This window comes from Ruditapes philippinarum, unplaced genomic scaffold, assembly GCF_026571515.1.
Source record: "Ruditapes philippinarum isolate M1 unplaced genomic scaffold, ASM2657151v2 ctg472_1_1_1_1, whole genome shotgun sequence".
Classification (NCBI taxonomy): domain Eukaryota; kingdom Metazoa; phylum Mollusca; class Bivalvia; order Venerida; family Veneridae; genus Ruditapes; species Ruditapes philippinarum.
Genome location: NW_026858712.1, coordinates 124,102 through 145,738, shown reverse-complemented (window position 1 = coordinate 145,738; position 21,637 = coordinate 124,102). Strand labels below are relative to the sequence as shown.

Sequence of the window (21,637 nt, the reverse complement as noted above, 5' to 3'; positions counted from 1 at the left end):
AAAATTTGAAAAATCCTCGTCGGTGATTGGCTTAAAAAAATTGGCGAGCACTAATCATGATTATTGTTTTTTCCTTTGTACCGCTTGTCTAGCTGATCAGTTTAAATAAGCTTAAAACCATTTAAACATTGCCATACAACTTACCAAAATATATTTTCTTAAATAACTATAATGAATACAAAATTTATGTATCAAACTAAACATATTTTAGAGTTATATAGCATGCATTAATATCATATCTATGCAAATTTAGTCTATATATAAAAGCTAAAATCATTTTGTTTTACACTACAATTTACACTAAATAAGTAAACGGAAGTAATGTATTTGAAAGCAATAAGCAGTACATCAAGAAGATCAGTGCATTTATAATAATACTTAATGGCAATAATATGTTTAAATTAAGGAAATAGTCATTTATTACGATTTGTGTTTGCAACTTGTGTCACGAACCCAAATTAAAGGTATAATAATGCACATATAACAAGAAAACCCACAGAACTGAAGGAATTCCAAGAGTTTAGTAAAAGTATTTTGGATTTTATATAATTTTGGTCATTGGATGTGACATGTGATCGTAAATATCATTTTTAGTTATCATTATACAGTAAAGCTACCTATAAGAATAATGAAGTAGGTTACTAGCCCTGATACGCAAAACATCGTTCAGGCCCCCTCTCCTCATTGCATCGATGATTGGCAAGCAGCTGAAAGACCTTAACTATTTTAAACACTAAACAAGAGAAAAAACAGAACCTTAAAGAAATTCACTAAGTCACAGAAGGCCCTATCTCTAAAACTGTTAATTTTAATTTGGACAATTTCCTTTGCTTTAATCAACGATTATGATTGTCACCACACACTCATTAAACCATTTGATTATATTTAAATAATCTTTAATAAAAAACACACAAACAAAATGTTTAAAAGTTTAAATCAATAAATCTGAAATTATTTAAATTGAACAACAAGTTTGACTTGATCACATCCGTGTTATTTGTGCCGTGTGGCGACTGTAATCAATGATGTTATATTTTCGATCCTTGAAGATCGTTCAGCACGACATTATTGTTGTGCTTGTGGTACTTTTAGTTTAAACTTTTCGGCATTTTCTAGTTGGGTAGTTCCAATATTCCTACTTGAATAATGTTGAATCACCCTAAGGATATGTTGCCTGCTTTTTTAAATTTGTACTTTGACGTCTTATCTGTGATACGCAGGCTTCATAACCTCTGATCCCCTTTTAAAATTCCATTTTTATTTAGTTCCACCCTTTGTTTTCTCGTTTAGGGCACACGCTTTTTATTACTTGGGGTCCATACGCCGCTTTTCATGGAATGCACGGAAGTGTCACATTGAAGGTTCCATGATAACCGCCGTATGAACACATCTGCGGATGTTTCTAAATTCAAAATTTTACTATCTCATGTTTAAATGTTGAATTCTGCTTGAGCCGGTGCTAGGGGGCGTGGACGGTAACTTGCAATTACCATTACCGTTCATGGGCAGGCTCAATCAAACCGAGCCTGCAACGTTTTACAATTTTGCCGTGTTGGGCTTCTTTGGGGATTCTGTTTTTCACTATTTCCAGTACCGTCCATGAACAGGCTCAATTAAACCGAGGCTGCAACATTTTCAATTTTGCCGTGTTGGGCTTTCTTTCTGTATTTATCTATTTCAAAGCATATATCATTGTAATATTCAAATTGCATAAATGCCCAGATAACATATGGCTTCAATATACTGAAACCAGCTGCAAAGTGAACGTACAATAATCCGAATAAAAAGTGACTGGTCGATTATGTAAAGTAATAATGATATACTGTTTAATAAAGTATTATTTGCATTTTATACAGTGACAAATACCAACAATCAAACATCTTTGCATGATACAAATGTTTGGAAACTGAATGTAAATTGTCAAATTTTCCGCCGAAGCATTTATCAAGACATGAACAGCCTTATAAATAACATTCTCTCATGGATAAGCTCTTTATTTATCGTCTTCTCCTTGATTGTGAAAAAGTGCAATGTTTCACGATTTGTCTGATCAAACCTTCAGTGTGTACTCTATCTTACTTTCTTACAAATTTAAATTATTCAATATGGGCAAACAATTTGAATTTTAATCATTATAATTACTATTATAAATATTTTGTATAAATTGGTGCAGTGTTTTTTTATTATTTTAGATTGATAGTCAAAGGAATTATTGCTTTTCTTCCGGATTAAATATATTAAATGAGATAAATTTTATATTTATCATGAAATGAAAAAAACACATACCGTATTACCAGAATGTTATCAAAAGTTGCATCTGACATAAGTGCAAACGCAGGTAAGACCAGAGAACTCTAAAAGTAAGGTCATTAACTTTGTACATGCTGAGAAATGTTTTGTCTGTAAGCATGTTGTCTGTTTATATTTCAATTTTATCAAATTCTCTCGAAATGAAAAAGGAAGTATGACAGCCTTACAGCTTGGTATATGACATGAAGCTAAGATATTTTACGTCTGATCTCGTACCGATCTGATTGCAAATGATACTTTGAAAGCTCTGTGATGTCTGAGTGGTAATTGCCTGATCATTATTTTTCAATTTACCCTTATACAGAATTCGTGCAAATGTTTAGGATGTTGTCAGTCAAAATAAATCAAAACCACCTCTTAGGAATTCATTCACCATCTTCAAATGTGCATTTATCTATATGCGTCTAAAATAAGATTTAGGAGGTACATGAAAGCAACCGAAAAAGTGTTTATAACAAAGGAAATAAAGTAACAACGGACATCTGAGATAAGGTGGAGCCATAATGCATCACATATTATCTTGAAAATTAAAAAAAAAGAAGAAAGAAACAGATAACCTACATTCTATTTTTTTCAGAGTATGATACTTCTTCAACTAAGGCTTTGACGTCCGGATGTTTTCTCACAGTCGATAACGTCTTATAATAATATCAAAACACCAGTTAAGTTTGTTTCCTTTGTTTCTTCATTTAGATTCAATTTAAGAAGGTTTAATCAAATTGCATAATGCGTTTGATAAACAGAGAAGTAACGTATTGTTAACATACTTTTGTATTATCATAATTTATTTACAAGATAATCACATTTTATTGTATTTAAACTAAGAATGCTTCGGATCAGGATCGATTATAACTATAATAAATTTTTAAATAAATTACATCCATGTGGTTTAACTTATCCATATGCTTATGAAGTATATAAATGCAATTCTCTGCTTTACCTCTAGAAATACGTATGCACCTAAATAATTCGATGTCAGTTTTAAAATGAATTATCAACAAATGGTCAGAGGCAAATTGACAAAAGGAAAGAAAACAACAACTGTATTTAGACATGTATTACATATAAAGTTCCATTCAAATAAAAGGCTTAAACATTCAATAAATAAATAACAAGCCAGTCTGTGTTATAAAAAACAAACTAATTACAATGTGTACGGCTCACCAATTTGGACCATTTTGAATGTAGCTTTAACATTTTTATATAACAGCAAGGTTGTTTCAGCAAAACATATAAATAAATGATAATTAGCTAGAATTACTTGCGAAGCATGTTTAAAAGATACTGGTGCAAACCTAGAACTCATGCATTTAAACGAGATAATGAGGATAAACTATCATCTGTACCAAATTAGATCACGCCATTAATTCAATAATGTGCATCAGCATGACATCAAAGCAATAATTAAGCCTTCTTAAACTGCTGCATAATATTTTCTGGGTCGGTATATCTTCAAACATGGGACATTTTGGAAAAGAATAGTTATGTCCACCGTACCATTGCAAGTCACATCGGTACAATAAAATAATAGTAAGATTAAATAGAATTAACAAATAGAATACATATATGAGAAGTGAACATATCTTAATCACTAGATTGACTTAAATTAGTTAATTCAAACGTCATCTTTTTTTTTTCTTTTTTTTTTTTGATTTAGGGAAATACTTGAAGGTATTATAGTGACATAACAGTCTTAAAAGATTCTGTCTGTTGGTTTATACAGAATTTATTTTAGTTCGATTGTGTATGAAGCTAACAGCTTCCGAGATATTTCATAAAATAGTTTTATACTGATTGAATGTATTGTAATTCTTGTATACAATTACTACGGAAACTGTGTATAATACAAACATTAAACAGTTAACTAGATTATAATTAAAATGGAAACATTCCTTGACTCTAATCTCATTGAAAAAAAGCTAGATTAGATGACAGATGATATAGATATCATAACGAATTTCCTGCTAGATATTTAACAAAATAGGAATTTACAGTGCAACATAATTGTTTTTCGAAAAAAATAACAGTTACTAAAGATTGCATAAACTTCGTGCCTGTTGGAATTTCAAATGTGATAAGCATTAGCAGTCTATGTTACTAAAAAATTCTAAGGTGCTCGTAGTTAGTGGTCATTTTGTTTCCGACAAATTAACTACGTGACCAGTAATTCGTTGTTTTATAGTACATAGTACTGTTTCAAATGTAACAGTGAAAAAAATCTATTTTGGAAAAAAAAGACAAAAATGAAAAGTGTGGTTTCTAATGATTCTTAGCTTAAGATTTTAAATTATGTATTGGCACTTATAAATTGGCAATATCTTTACATAAACAGTCAAGAAGATTGCTGGTTGTACTCAGGTGTCCGTTCCTGCCCAAAATAATGCATGGCACGCAGAGGTTCGAAACAACTTCCGTAAAGTGAAGCTTTAAGAAGCCACTTAACTATTTCAGTGTTGGTGCAAAGAAAAAAACAATGAAAACCAAAAAAAAAAATAATAATAAAAGGGAAAGAAAAAAATAAACAAAACACACATAAAATCCAATTTAAAGATTTAACTCAAATGTAATAAATTCTAATGACGACCTTGCAAATGTAATAAACACTAAGTTTTGAATTTTAGAAGTGAATTAATCTATATAATAGGTAAAGGTTCCTCCGTAACATAAAATGTGAACTCTAATTATCTATAATAATTTCTAAAATGATTGTAAATTTTAAAGCAACAATCTGTCACCTAAAACTAAAATTTCTGTATAGACATACGAGAAAATTCAATTCTATATCTTCTAGTCTAAAATAGATAAATGTAGTCAAGGCAAACAATCCTTATTTTAAAACTATAATTTGTTGCCGTTTTTCTGTGACAATTTGTGTTAAATTGGAACTGATTGCAGCTGTCAGCGGTGCGGATGAACTGTCAGGCACATTAATTTTCATTTGGCAATGTGTTAAAAGTTTTCTTGCGCTAACAAGGTCATAAAACATGTACATTGTACTTTTTTAGCATTTCCATGGTGATTATCTCTGGTAATATATGATTCCTAACGTTAGTTAGATTGTCCTCTTTATATGGTGAATCAATCCGGTGTTGACACCCATTCCATTATCAATATGAAAATAAATTCCTCTTATTAAATTAGTAATTACTTATCATTAGTATGATAAATATTAAAGCAGTTATCGATTATTTTATCAGTTAAATTTGTTTAGTATTATAGTGAATATAAATGTAAATGATAAAAAATCATGTTATTTCGACCCATACTTACATTCTCTTTGTCATGTTTAAAGATCAGAGCATAATGTAATAGTATTTGAATGGTTTTTAAACTCGAGGAATTTCTTTTATAACATTATTTTATTGTGTATTTATATTTTTAATTAACTTGAACTTAAACATGATAAACAAGATCAGCAAAGAAAGACGACAAGTGAGTTGACATATCGTTTATTGATGCGATAGTGTAACCTATTGATGGCGGAAAGATCTTCTTGCATATATACTTATACTTTTCATTCCATGATGTTAATGTATGATATTATGTATTTTATTCACTTATGTATATGTCTTTAAAATATTGTACTCCATGAAAATGTTTGTACGTTTAATCTTTTTTTAAGTGTCAATGTTTGTGTATTTTTTATTATGGTGTTAAACTTAGATTTATGATATCATAGCATGATTGCATGATACTTCATTATCAAAATACGTGTCAGTTTTACCTATATCACTATCTTAATTACGACGTTATTCAAGGGCACCTTGTTACGTTAACACATAAGCAGGAAATTACTTTTACAGTATAGGGATAAAATGTTCACTCAACGGATAGATGTGTCATATACGATGTAAATGCTAATTAAAGCAAAGACTCACATGTTAATGGAGATCAGTATCATTGGTAATCTAACATCAATATAGTGTACTGCGACCTTGTTACCAGCAATATTATCCTTGTTACATCTAAAGCTCATCATTATTGTACGTGGCAGAGCTTCCGTGTCATTGACAACTCCAATTTGTTATAATCAAGCACTCCATTGATGACGTTAACACGACATGGACAATCACAATTTTCTAGATAATATTTTGAATGTAATACACTTGAATTGATGTTTAAAAAAGAAAATAAATTTACACTAGGTATGGAGGTTTTGGATAAAGCATATTTATGTATGCTCGATTGCAAAACAAGTTCGTGCAGCTTATATAAATCACTTTCGAGTCCGCTTCCTGAAACCAACCAGTACTTGTGTCATATAAAGAAACATTGTCGTGACCCAATTAGGACTCGAACCCATGATCACTGGGTTGAGAGGCAGAACAGTTTAAGAAAAACTTAACACGAATTGATGTCAATAAAACAAAATTTAGCCTTGATTCAGTTAATGGCAATTTTAATTCCAAACATGTTTAACGATGATGATTTATTTAGTATTGTATTCTAAAACTTTTGTTTTTTGGACAATCGCTTAAAACACTCCAAGTTGACATTTTCTAGCATTTGACCTACCGGGTATGCTTCAATAATATTTGTACGCCGATATGTCTAAAACAATATTGTTTTAACTAAATTCGTTTTAATCAAACTCTTCCTACGCATAATTCATTCCATGACATAACTATTATATAAGCTGATTCAACGAGACACACCAGGATGTTATTGATGTATTTAGGTAAAATCTGTCTAGCAAATGTCCGGATTTATACAGTCATTCAGTGCAAGAGTCACCGTTATGTCGTAGTACCCGTCAACTTGTTTCTGTAATGCCGGTTTCACATTTCTTGCAAGTCAGATCGCATACATCTTAACCTTTGCATAAAGGAAACAAAATAACATTTAAGCATTTGCGAAAAAAGATAATTGAATGAAAAACTTTAAGAAGCTCATATACACACATTATTGGCATTGTTCAACCTATGCATACATACTACATGGTATTTTTACAAATATTTAAAAAAAACTGTCGTATTAAATTTATCCGTATTTTAAAATTTTACACCAAAAAACAACATATTAGCAGTTACCAAAAAAAGGCATGTTACAGCGATTATAGTAGGTCTAAAATGCCGACAACAACAAATAACCGTCAGCGTGCTGCGAAACCCTTCTGGAAGAATATTGCATACAAAACCGGATGCAACGTGGAAGAAACCATGTTCTGCCCATTAGTCAGTATTGTTATATTTTTCTTGTCCTTCGTGATCATTGAGTCCAGCACTTTTAAGTTTCGAGAATGGAGTACCGCTCAAGCCGGTGTTAGAGGCGTGAGGGATGTTGTACTTTTACATAATCCCTTATGCACAGACGCAATTAAACTGAGTTTGCATTGTCATGTAATTCTTCCGGTTAAATGCTTCCGATTGATAACTTTTTTCTCCAGATATTTGTGTGGATTTAGAATAGAGATATATTATACTGTTTAAGCAAGTGCAATGGCAATAACACATATGGATTACAAAATATCATTATGTTTTAGGCATAAGAATTTTTTTATGTGGAGTAATAACGTCTTGTAACTTTGCCACTGAAAATCAATGCAAATTGCAAATTTTAATATGTTGAGACATTGTATAGCGACAACAATATTCTTTATATCAATTCTAACAGTACGCTTTCATTATAATAAAATGTTTTACGATATAAATAATTATTAAATTATAATTGATATGCTGTTATATTTTCAAAGACGTTGTTTCTTACTATTTAAACAATATTAAGTTGAATGTCTTATAAATGTGACGGGGATTGAAAAGCTATGTTTTATGTCTACACGTTTAATACAAGAATTTGTCAAATTCTGAGCTAAAGCCTTCTTGATTGTATCGGATGTTGCCAGAAAAGGTTATATTTGCTATACGTTGGGACGTTATTTCGATCATTCATGATCAAAACGAAAATATGTATTAAGGAATTACCATAAATGATAATTGTTTTGATTATTTGCTATGTATTTTGCGGACAAAACTTAACAAGTATTTACGAATATAATAAAACTTTAATAAGCTGTTTAGTGTATTGATTAGGAACAAAGAAATAATACATTTAGTTTTACTTTTCATGCTCAACCATACAAATGTTATTCTTTTACGATTTGGACTGCTTAAAAAATTGTTTATAAGTCAAATATAAGAAATGACAGGTGTAAAGACCGAAGCAATATCTGCACTGACTATAATAATTTTATTTAAAACTGTTTCAATTCTGTATGAAAAAGATAAAGTTAAAATACAGGATAATTTGTTTTTGTTTCAAATTATATGTTTGTTTCCCACCTTAAATGATTAGTGGGATTTTAATGCTAAAAAGATTTTTCATTTACTTAGTCACATTTTAAACAAAAAGAGTGTTTGTTCACTCCTAGTGTGTTAGAGGTACATTATTTTAAATAAATCGTTTTACGTAAAATTGCCCTACAGCTGTCAAAGTTTGAGCGTTTTAATTTATCAAGTTGGAAAATATTATGATTTTAATTATAATTATTAAGTACTATTTATACTGTCTTTTTAAGTGCAAACACTAGTTCTATTGTACAAATATTCAAAATGAGTTGTTACTTGTGCATAAAACTACGTACGCAGAGTTAAATAAAAAGCCATTTGAAGAAAATGGGAATTTTTCTTACTATAGGGCTTGTTTTTAATCGGAATTTATAAGGTATATTCAGACAGGGCTAGGACAGACAATAGGGTACATTTTCTACAATAACAGAATAATCTAAATGCCGCATTTATATCGGAGAAGGTAAGCAACATAATGGAGTCATTTTCTTTAACATTTTCGTAGCTTTTTACACTTTATTCATTTATTATATAGTCACACTACAGCATAGCAAGATATAATTATGTTTCATTAATCAAAATGATATATTTAACAACTTTTGAAGAGTAAACAAAATTATATAAACATTTAGATGCCAAATTTTGATAGTGATTATTGCATTATGTATACGCGATGCATGGCGCCATTTTATACATGTCCATTGTTTCTATTTACAAACAGCTTTTCAAAATTCAGTTACTTACTTTATTACTAAAATAAACGCAATCATCTCTGTTTTGTTTTTCAGCATAAAAGGGTGACTCACTTTATTATTACTCAAATAGTGCATAACTGTCTGTATTTTTATCCATAGTTCAACGTCTTCAAAGCAAAACGACCAGACAATGGAAGGTGTTAATTATCGAGTAATGTGAAAAAGAATTATCTCCGGGGACATTGTGATAATAACATTAGATGGCGTAAGAACAAAGTCTACATTTAATTCTCCTAGTAATTTAATATACTTCAGAAGAGCAGCTTTGCTTGCAAACCCATTACCGTAATGTCATAAGGGAAATGCAAAGACTTTTTATCTTTAAAACAAAACTTGCAGACAAAGAGAAACTTTATACTTCGAAAATTAATTTATGATACAACAACTATCATTGCAACTAGCAATACGACCTAAATTGTCACATTTAATTACATAGACACACTTAATTTATTAGGAGTGAAATTTCGAAAAATTTCGGGAATGTTTGATGTCATGACTGGCAAAGAAACTAATATATGCATTTACCTGCTGGAACCAAACGTGACCAGTCTTTGTCACCTAAAGTATGCTGCTAGTAGCTCAATTTTGTACTTTGATATTAAAATCCCTAACAGTTTTAAAATTCGAAACCAAAAACAAATCAGTAGATTCAAGATTTTCGAATATGTTATTTATAATTTGTCCTATGGTTATTGATTATTATCTATTTATCAAATGCTTGGTAGGCAATTGCAAAAAGAATAGTTTGTCGCCTACCATATTAACAGTAAGTGTTGCACAGTGATAGGAATTAATCCAATATAAATATCTTGACTAAAACAGTTGGCTTACGTGTAGAATAAAGATAAAAAATGTTGATGGTGACCCTGATTGAAAATGCAAGGAATATTTTTCCAGGACGTGTCATGTTTGTGTTTTATAGTGAGACCTTTTTATGTAATGGTGGGAAATAATAAATAAGAAGTGAATTATTTTTACCAGAAACGTTACCAATTCAGACAGAAAACAAAATTAATTTAAGATAGCAAATATTACAAGAACATGTCAACATTAACAGTCAGCAGATGGCGATACAATCGCGAAACATATGAATACACCTGTACCGTGAAGCAATCGGTATTATGGGGTTAATGTATATTAGAATTTACAATTTGAAAAATGTTTATGGAAATCATTTTTATAATGAGTGACAGTGTCACTGGCAAAACAGTTTTCAATCTTCAACAAAAATCTCGCATCAAAATTGATTTGAATTGTTTGCATTGTGAAATTAAGTTTCACATTGAATTGTTGATATATAAATATGTTATTGAATAACCGGGAATGTAGAATTTATTCACTTGCATAAACAATTGTCCGAATATTATAATAAGAATATTATTTCCTATTATATGTTCTTATAATAATTACCCTGTTCGTGTTTTGCCTTGTGCCCTGTGGGGGAGGGTCATTAAACGCCGCCCTTCCTTTTTGACCTTGTTTTTCATATTTTCTCCTTCAATACCTTTAATCAAAAGTTTAGGCCTCCACATCTGTTCTACAAAAGCAATAACTGTAACATATAAATTTAAATGACTGTTTGTTTGATGCACAAAGCAAATTGTGATGATACATATCGTTTCCTGTGAGAATAAAGGAGTAAGCAAAAACAAGACTTTATTTTAAATTTTAATGCATAACTTTAACTTATCAGTTGAATGGGGAATATATAATTCTGGAAAAGGGGGGATTCCTCAGAAGCATGGAAAGAAAATATATATTTCATTATAATATATTTTGAATACTGAACACTCGTTTTGGTTGAGCGATATAGAGATATAATGTATACGTATTAAATTTATCTTGATTTTTTTACAGAATATGTCTCATGGGTAACCTGATGAATTTTTCACGAAAAAAAATCAGCACTAATTAATGTTTTAGACCCAAAGATCATCGGATATTATATATCATTTCAAATCAATTTAGTGTTTCATGACCTTATTACAGCATTCATTATCACTTTGACAAAAAATAGTTCCTCACAGAGCTTTCGTACGGATGTCAGCTCCAATTTGTTTCAATTAAGCACATCATTTTTAATTTTAAAACGAAAAAGATGTCGTACCACCTAACCTATTCAATTTATGAAAAAACGTTGTTTTACCTGTATAAACCTATACGTTATTACTTTTCTCAAAATATTAGTTCGTGAACTCATTTATTCCGACACATCAGGATGTGATTGATTTATTTCGTTTAGATCTGTCTGGCACATATCATGTGTAATACCTAATTCTAGTAAATGCTTTTTACACCATCTGTTGGTTATCGATTGTTTAATTTTAACACAAAGCAAATTGTGATGATTTTTCTTTCTTCAAATGTTGAATCTATTTTGAACATCGGTTGCTTAATAATTTTATCAAATACACACACTAGATAAATACATATCGTTTCCTGTAAGAATAAAGGAGTAAGCAAAAACAAGACTAGCATTTGTAATGCATAACTTTAACTTATCAGTTGAATGGGGAATATATAATTCTGGAAAAAAGGGGGGGATTCCTCAGAAGCATGGAAAGAAAATATATTACATTATAATATATTTTGAATACTGAACACTCGTTTAGGTTGAGCGATATATAGATATAATGTATACGTATTAAATTTATTTTGATTTTTACACGCTGACTTTGCCTTGTAGATCTTTATTCGAGTTTGTTTTTACAAAATGTTTATTTAGATTTTTTTTATTAAGAAACAGACACCAGCCGGATAAAGGAAAAAAGGAAACGATTTATATATTTTTGCTTCTGAACGTCAATATGAACCCTGTTTCGGCTCCTTCACGGTAGTTGAATATTTTGTTATGAAAGTGTTTCGTAAAATAATTATATCCTTTATGATTGTGAAATTTTCATAATGAGTACAATACCTTACAATTTCAATATAGCGTTCTATCAAAATATTTTAGTGGTACGATTTTACAGAATAAGTCACATTGGTAACCTGTTGGTTATCGATTGTTTAATTTTTAGTTTGATATAAGTGTAAAAAAAAATACGATTTTACATGTAAGCATTCGATGTAATTAAAATGTTGTTTTTTTTGCGTCTTTTCGATGTGTAGAAACAAATTAAATTGCTATTCTGTTATTTTGATAGTTAAAAAAGTAAAATTTGCCTATCATTGTGAGATAAAATAACATGTGTGACCTGTATCACTGTCTGGATGAAGAATTATAATCGCAATCAAAGACATATATGTCTCTTTTCAGACATATGATAATGTCTCTTTTCAGACATATGATAATTTGCAGGTTTAGACTCATGGTATGTGTTATTCCATTAAGCTATCCAAAGACATGTTTAAATTAGACATTTTGTCTACATTTCAATTTCAATAAAAATAAAACACAACAGACAAAAGGAAAAAAGTGTCATGTTTTATGGATATGAACTCAATAGTCACCAGGGTAAAGTAAAGATTTTCGGAAACTCAACTAATAAAGAACAACCAAAATAGTTATATTTCGTTTCTTAAGAAACCCTTATGGCGCCAAATATATTCTTTATATCAGTTTGTTGACATCAGATTAAAATTGCTTACAATAAAATTGCTTTGAACTTGAATTAAAACGTTATGTTTTACAAGGAATTTATTTATCAATGTTTGTATGTAAGTTAATTGAACTGGTACATGCCGATGACTTGATAGCTCGTACTTTGTCATCATGATAGCCAGATGCTATTACGACTGAAAAAGTTTCATAATATAATTGTGTGTTGACAATTTTATTGACATGGCTATGTATGCGGCAAAATGAGAAAAAAAAATCACAAAAACCATGTATTATGTTTTTCTCTATGCTATTTTGTTATATTGTGTTTGCTTGTTTTTACGTCTTTACAACAACAGTTTTATGTCATAGGGCGCCACAACAGACCATTGCAGACTCGGTTTTTTTTATTAATAATACCATTCATGACTAGTAAGTAATTATTTAAAGGTATGCTTATAAGCCGAAGAAAGGACTGCATGTGCAATTAATTGTCAAAAATGTAGGTGAATGTAAGCAAAGTAGTAGTTTGTCTTCCAAACAAATACAAACTCACTCCATATGTACTACTTAAATAACAAAAGGTAAAATAATTAAAAGATGATTTACTCGGTAATTCACCAAAACAAAAATATTAGAAACTAAAAAATGACAATGCAATAAAAATGCAAGCTTTGAGCAATAGGAATAGGTAATAAAACATCTCTTAGGCCAATAAACTCATATTGATAACAAGAGAAATAAATGGTCTATTCATTTAGAATTTGCAAGTTTTGTACAGAAAAAAATATAATTATTTATAGTCTTGACAACCACAGGATGAATATTTACGAGCAAACTAGTTGTCTCTCATAAGAGTCCCATTTAGTTACTCTTTCTGAGATTATTTGAAATGTGGTTTTGTGTGTGTATGTTTTTTGTTTGTTTGTTAATATTTGAGTTATATCCGGACACAGACTGTCTATTTGCCTCTAGTTAAGTAATTCATCGGAGATATCAGACGTCTCTATGTGCTGTATGTCTGTGTAATTGTATTAAAATGTGTTGTAGTTATGTATCGTTTGCGAAACGAAATACGTTGAATAAATTTTTTTAGCAAACATGTAAGGTGAGCATACCTTCTCGTTTGAGCTGTTCTACATATACCCTACACTTTTTTCCGTGCAATTATATGATGTGTCGCATTAAAATCTTTCATGGTAATAGCCGCATAAGCACATAACCGGATGTTTTTAAATTCTAAATGTTCACTATTTTTTATGAATACTGCTGAAGTCGGTGCAAGGGTATTTGGACGGTAGTTTGCAGTTACCAATACCGCCCATAAACAAACGAAACACTTTCTTTTCCGTTTTTTTTGCGTTTGTTAGAGATTCTGTTCTTTACTATTTTGATAATCATTTATTAAAGATCTTTTATATTCTGAGCTAGTTCAGACAAGATCAACAAGAAAAGGTGGCGTTTGGTGAACGCAAACCCAAACGACCCAGCAAAAAGGACCAGCGGCAAGGAGCCCAAGGAGGTCCCCAACAGGCCAGACAAGGGCAAAGGCGGGAAACCAGGTTAATTCATTTTGAATTGAATTTGTATTTGATGATATTGTTTTTTAACCAAAAAAACCTTGGGGCAATTTATAACATAATAAATTTTAGTTTAATTTAATTGAAAGGAAAACTTAAAATTAAAAATTTACAATGAACTTTAATCAAATTTAATGGCCTTAAAAACTTAAAAATTAAAATTTTTTACAAAATTTTATTTTCCACCAACGCTTTTTAATCTTTTGGGAAAGAACAAAAAATTTGAAACCTGCAAATAAAAAAAAGGATTTAAATTTAATGATAACCTGTTTTTGGGTAAAAAGTTTAAATAAAATAGTTGCCCAATTTCAGCGGAAAATTTTTTCTTTTTTTCAACCAAAAAAAAAAAAAACCCAAAAAACAAATAAAAAACAAAAAAAAAAAATTTCTTTTTTTGGTGTTTTTTCTTAAAGCTTTGTTTTGAGGAATTTAATTTGTTATTTAAGTCAAAGAAAATTGTTAAATTTTTAACTAAAATTAAAATGAAGAACATCCTTGATTATTATGCATTTATAATGTTTAACCTTTTCACAAACAAATTCTTATATAAAAATTTTTTAAGAAATTCTTGCAATTGGAAAACTTTTTCTGAGGTTGCCCAAATTAAAAAAAGCCCCGGGTTTATTCCTGTTCATAACAATAAGAGTAATTGTATGGTGAAATTTTGATTTTAAAACTTTCCGAAGGAATAAACTCGTTATTTAAAAAAAACGAATTTTAAATAACCTTCAAATAAATATTAACATTTGTTTAGTTAATCCTTTTAATGAAAACAACCTGTTTAAACACCTTTTTTTTATTAATTTTATAAAATTATGTGTAATTTCAATTAATTTAAGTGTTTTTAAAAAAGTTTAAAAAAGAACAACCCGAGTTTTAAAAACTCCGGGCCCCATTGGTAAAATTACATCGCCGAAATATTTCCTTAAAAAAAATGGTTAATTAAATGCCCTCCAATTGTTTGTTTGGCCTTAAAAAAATAAAAATAAAAGATTATACAAACTTTTCAAATTTTTACCAATTTTAAATTTGACTAAAAAAATTTCTAATTGTTTTATTTGTATAAGTTATATCTTATCAATATACAATGATAAAATAATTAAATTAATTAGCATCAAAATATAAAGTTATGTTATATAATAGTGAAAAAACAGAATTCCTAATTAGAAAGAAAAACCAAAGCGACAAAATTGACAAAAACACAAAATGGAACGCTTGTCCAAAATTTTGGAAAACAACAATTTTTAAAGAATTGGTTGAACCAATTTGGGTTAAAACATTATAATTTTCATTTATTAAATTTTTTTTGTACAAAAGCGGAAAAAACTTTCTTTATATTAAAATTTACGTGAATACAAGCTTGATATGCAATGAGGAATGCTAAAGAAGACATGCTTTTAAACAGGGTTTGTACGAATGCAAGTCGCGAAAATGTATAACAATGGATATGTACCATAAAGGAAGATTAATTTTATTTATCCAGCTTCATATTCGTCTGAGTATATCCTAGTGTACAGAAGAATCCTTTAGAACGTGTTTTAATTCTGATTTGTTTCAAAAAGAAATATATTACACAGATAACAACTTTAAGGCACATTATAGGCACATTATAGTGACTTAAGCACTGAAGTACTTGTTTCGTCAAACATATTAAGAGTAACAACTCAATAAAGATGTTGATCAGAGGTTAGTATTGTTGAATGTGAACTTATTTGTCATTTAGGTAGCATTACACGAACAAAGTGGTGTCATTTTGACTTCAATACAATGGCTGACCCATTATTACTGTACTTGATACAATAAAGCAAAAGCACCCAAAGATATTTCATTTATAAGATTTTTTTTTGTGTTTTCCTTTTTTTTCCAGAAATTGTAAAAGAACACCAAAAGTAGAAAGTTATTTGGACATAAAATACAGTATCTTCAGACTTAATGCGTCTTTAATTTTACAAGGGGAGCGGTGGCATATTGGTTAAGGTGTCTGCCTCTCAACCCAGAGATTATGGGTTCGAGCCCTACTTGGGTCACGACCATGTTTCTTCACATGACACCAGTACTGGCTGGTTCCAGGAAGCGGACTCGAAAATGAGTAATATCAGTTGCAAGAACTTGTTTCGCAATCGAGCTTAAATAAATATGCTTATACCAATACGTCTTTTAATGTTTAAAATATAAAAAAGTATACCACTGGTAGCGTATTTCCAACAGCTTCAAATCGGATCCGGATGACTTTGATATTAGTGGCTGGCTGAAAGACAATATCAAATGAAAGTGCAACTGTGGAAGCAAGAGGCCTTTCGGAGGTAAATAAACGCATTTTTTTAATTTTATTATGAAGCGTAAAGGTTTTATCTGAAATTGTCTACGCGGCAAATGCATTATTTATTTTGACCACTTGAATTCAAGAATACAAAAAAATGTAACTATTTAATATAAAACAGCAATTCAATGATGAACTTTGTTGAATCCTTTCTTATTTTGTTTAGTCTAAATAATCTTCGATATTTCAGTAGGTGCAGTAGGTTTATACATTGATAATGAAGCAAAATATAGGTACATTTATTTATATAATTGACGCAGTTTGGGTTGTTCTAAATTAATAATATCAATAACAATAACATCCAAGCAACATAATGAAATAATAATAACCATGTATAAGGTTTGTAGAAAGATTAGTGCATGAAATTGATTTTATCTACTGCTTTAATCGAGCGAGTATACTCTTTTTTATTTCCATAACGTTTTGAAGAAAACTAAGCTAATAATTGCTATTTCTGAATAAATGAAAATTACCCAGAAAGCGCACATGTGATGCCGGTAACTCCAGAGTAAAATAAGTAAAATTCATGTACTGTGGTTGGCGGTGTATTATAAGAAAAGACAACTAAGGGGAAAAAAGCTACAAATGGAGAAATGTCATGATACATTCATAATATGACTAAATAAATCTTCACTTATAAGTGCATTTGAATCAGATTATACTCGTTTGGTGTGGGTTATGAATAATTAAGTTCGGAAATTTATCAAACACCTGTCTTTAATACCATTCTATACTTAAACTTAATGCACATTTATTATTTTATTAAATAGTTTGTTTTGTTTTGTATTTTAAAAATAAATATATATACTCACGTCATGCTTTTTCAAGGCAAAAATACACCTAATAGGACGTCTATTAAGTGCTTGCGCAATAATTCTTTTTGATTCCACGACCTTCCAGAGTTTTGGATCAATCCTTTCCCAGATTGTCGACGTAAAAGAAGCAAAACAAACACTTGATAACAATACTAAACTTAAACAAATTTTCAAATGCATATGCTGCATTTTCCTTTCCCTGTTATCGTTCTTCTTAACTGTAAGCAGATGTGTTAGATAAGTGGCTTTGTTCTGGTATTACTGATCCTTATAAACCAGAATGTCCTTGGCAGTAACAAAACATAAATGTTAATTATATGCCTGATACGATATAAAAAAGCAAAAATCTATAGTCTGCGTGTTTCGATAAGGAAACAAATTATAAATGTATGCATCATTTCAAGGTTTCTCAGCATGAAACAATGCACTTTGAATTTCAAGTAATTCACATCCTTGAACTCGTAGTTATGTAATAAAGAATGAATATAATGATAAGTTTACAGATTTATTTCGTGATTTGACAATAATTATTCGCAGTGCGCTTGAACAAAAGCCTCGCGTCTAGAGTAGAGGAAACGAAATGACAAAATGTCATTCTCAAGAACATGGTGTTTTTCTTTGTGCTAGCGAAATCTTTAAATTTAAAAGGAACTAAACTGAGGTCCATACAATTTGAAATTCTTACATAGATCAACTATGACACTTAAAAGAGAAAGGTATGTAAAATAAAAAAAAAATATACTGAGACTAAATTGAAAAGTGTAGTATAAACATTGCACCGCTTATCAATTTCTGATTATGGCTTTTTTGTGTTTTTCTTTACAATTTTAATCATAATTCTGGACGATCGGACTGTGCGAATGATCTGAAGTTTGCATACAAGTTATTGGTCTTCATCAAACGTAACCCCTTGTGGCTGAGGGGCTACCTCTTAAAGTTTCGGCAACATAATTGCAGACACAGATTATATGGTTTGGGAATACTGGAGTATATGCATTCTCTTAGCTCCAGCAGATGTGGTCGGTTTTTAGCCCTGGTGCTGCTTTATGTTTTAAACACTCGAAATTAGACAAAATCGTATCGAATCATCCTGTTCCTGTGCCACATGAACTAAAATATGTCGGTTCGCCGTAAAACCAAATAAAACAAAACACATCAAATCAAACATTCATCTCGAAAAATTTCCAGTCCCGTCACGTCCAAAAAAAACAAAACAAAAAAAACAGTGGAGACCCTTTGCTAATATGCTATTAGATATATCTTATTATACTAATATGTTTTATTGTTAAAGGACAACATAATAAATTGGTTTTTAATATTAGATAGTTTCCTGTACTTCACAACGGAATTGTAATCGATTAGTACTGATTTGCCAAAAAATAAACATGTTTTCTAGATTTTTTAGAAAACTTATTCATTTTTTTCTTTCAATAATATGCAACAGAAGTGGAGAAATCAGTAATGTTATATCTGCTGCATTCTTTTCTTTAGTTATTTTATTTTCGTCCATTTTAATGGGTAAAGTTGCTGGGATTTTTTTTCAAGAATAAACCTTGAGTAATACATTTCTCATTTAGGGGATATCCGCCTCCCCTTGGCAATAAATTAAAATTGTTGTTGCAAATATTAAAGCTCGCAATAAGTTTAAATGTTAATATAAAATTCGTGATATTAAGTAAAACAAATAAAATGCTCGTAAACGTGTCCATGTGTTATTACATAAATGCTATTTATCTAAATATAATTTATTTTAATTGCATTATTATTGTTTGTTATCGCGCAAAATTATAACAAATACATTAAATATAATACCACGCAAATTTTAGAAGAAAACAAACTTATTGTCAAGTGCCCATAGGACATTGGCATGTTTTAGAACTTAAATGAAATTGTGAGAATAATATTAAAGTGCAAAACAAGTTCAATAAATGTCAAGTTCATGATAAATAGAAACATTAAAATAAGATTGAGAATAAGCATTTTCATGTTTTATTACAATTATATTAACACATTATATTGAATTAAATTTTCATTGATTGTTTATATATAGCAACAAGTACAGTGTCACTCAAAATCATACTACATGTATTATATTTTATTTGTTGTCAGCATTGCCAGCATGATCATATCTGTGGTACAATTTGAACCTTTAATTAAATGTCAAATCACAAAATACGCTTAATAATATGTACACATTTTTAAAGATAACCAAGCGTAATCTGTACCTATTTTGCCTTTAAATCAGCTAACCATTATCTGGAATATTATTGAGAATTCTTTATTGGAGGAGAAACAAATGAATAAATAAATGTATAAAATAAACACATAACAGATAAATAAATGAATAAAAAAATAAATAATTAATAAATGAATGAATGAATACATGAATGAATAAACGAATGAATGCATGAATGAATGAATGAATGAATGATTGAAAATGATTTGATTTAAACATATCTTTTTGCTCTTTTTTACACATAACATAATATTATCATAATATAAATACAAATTAATGTAGCACAAAGGTTGAACCACGAGTTCTAACAACTTCAGCAAACGGTTCTTCCCTGATATATGGAATTATCTAATAATAATAAGACAGTTACAAACCAAAATGTATGATAGTAGAGCAATAAGGAAAAATGCCAAAGGAGAAAGAAGAAGAAAAACATTAAATAAAAAGAAAAGAAAAAAGGGGGATAGAGAAAGATGAATAAGAATATTCCAAATAAACAATATATCCCTACAATAAAAAGCGTTCACAAAAAGAGACCACCATCTTCTGAAATGTATAAATGTTCCAACTGAGTATTCATTAAATTCAATTTTATATTTCATTATACTAACTGCTATAATAAAGGAATTGCCATATATGAATATGTTTTGTTTCTGTTAGCTTCTGCACAATTTCTTTGACAACGAAATGGTCTACGTCTCGTATGTAAAAACTAAAATATAAAATGCTGTTTATTTTCATTTATTAATAACAGCTGTCAAAAGAGGAAATTGTAGTTAACAATAAAGCAACACTTTTACTGTAACTAGTTGTCGCATGGTAATGGATTGAAATAATAACCACGTATTTTATAAAGACACACATGAAATGAAACAATAGAACAACAAATAAAAATGTTCTGTTTATTGTTACCAGCGTTTCTTCTTCAAATATTCAACTGCTTGTATTGTCGCTGGTTGAGAATAGATTTTATTGACAATTTGTCAGTCTTTAGTCGGTGCTAAGGGGGCGTGAACGGTAACTAGCATTTTCCAGTACAGTCCATGAACAGGCTCAATCAAACCGAGCTTGCAACATTATCAATTATGCAGTGTTGAACTTCCTTTAGGGAATCTGTTTTTCTGTATTTTAAGACTGCACATAAGAAGAAGGCAACATAGATTGTGACAAAAAAAACATGTTTTAAAATTTTAAACAAAACATTACATAAAGATATACATGTATAGAGAACAACATTTTATTTTATATTTACATTATTCTTTTCTATACTATAAGCATTTCAACCGTAACGCAACAAGAAAAAGTTAATCAATATATGTACTGATTTAGTGTACCCATTTTCAACTTACTACACGGAAATGAATCAATCACGTCTCTTATATTGGGATAAAAGTCATATACACAATTTCAGACTCGTACGAGAGTGTAAGTGTAGGGAGGAGATGTTTAATCGTTTGTTTTCTTCTTCATTTGTTCATGCACACACATTACTTTACATAAAGACCATACGCCTCTTTTCATGGATGGCACTTATGTGCCGCATTGAACGTTCATGAAAACATGTGTAGATGATTCTGAAATCAAAATTGCACAACTGCATTGTAAATGTCAGTTTTCGCTTAACCATGTGAATACGGTAGATAAAAATAGATTGTAAGTTGCAGTAGCTGCCTTGAATAGGCGTAATCAAACCGGGTTTTTGTTGTTTTGGATTTTTATTTTGTTTCACGTTCAAAGGAATTCAGTGCCTATAAAAGCACATCGGAGTAAAATAAGGCTATTTTGAAGGGATTGAG

At 29.8% G+C, this 21,637-nt stretch overlaps 1 long non-coding RNA gene across 1 annotated transcript; it reads right to left on the bottom strand.

The window, feature by feature from the left end:
• Positions 1–16,657: 16,657 nt before the first annotated feature.
• Positions 16,658–18,567, bottom strand: LOC132754027 (uncharacterized). Its single transcript, XR_009629033.1, has 2 exons — positions 17,603–18,567; positions 16,658–16,718 (listed from the first exon to the last, which is right to left on the bottom strand). It is a non-coding gene; the product is annotated as an uncharacterized LOC132754027 (long non-coding RNA).
• Positions 18,568–21,637: the final 3,070 nt, after the last annotated feature.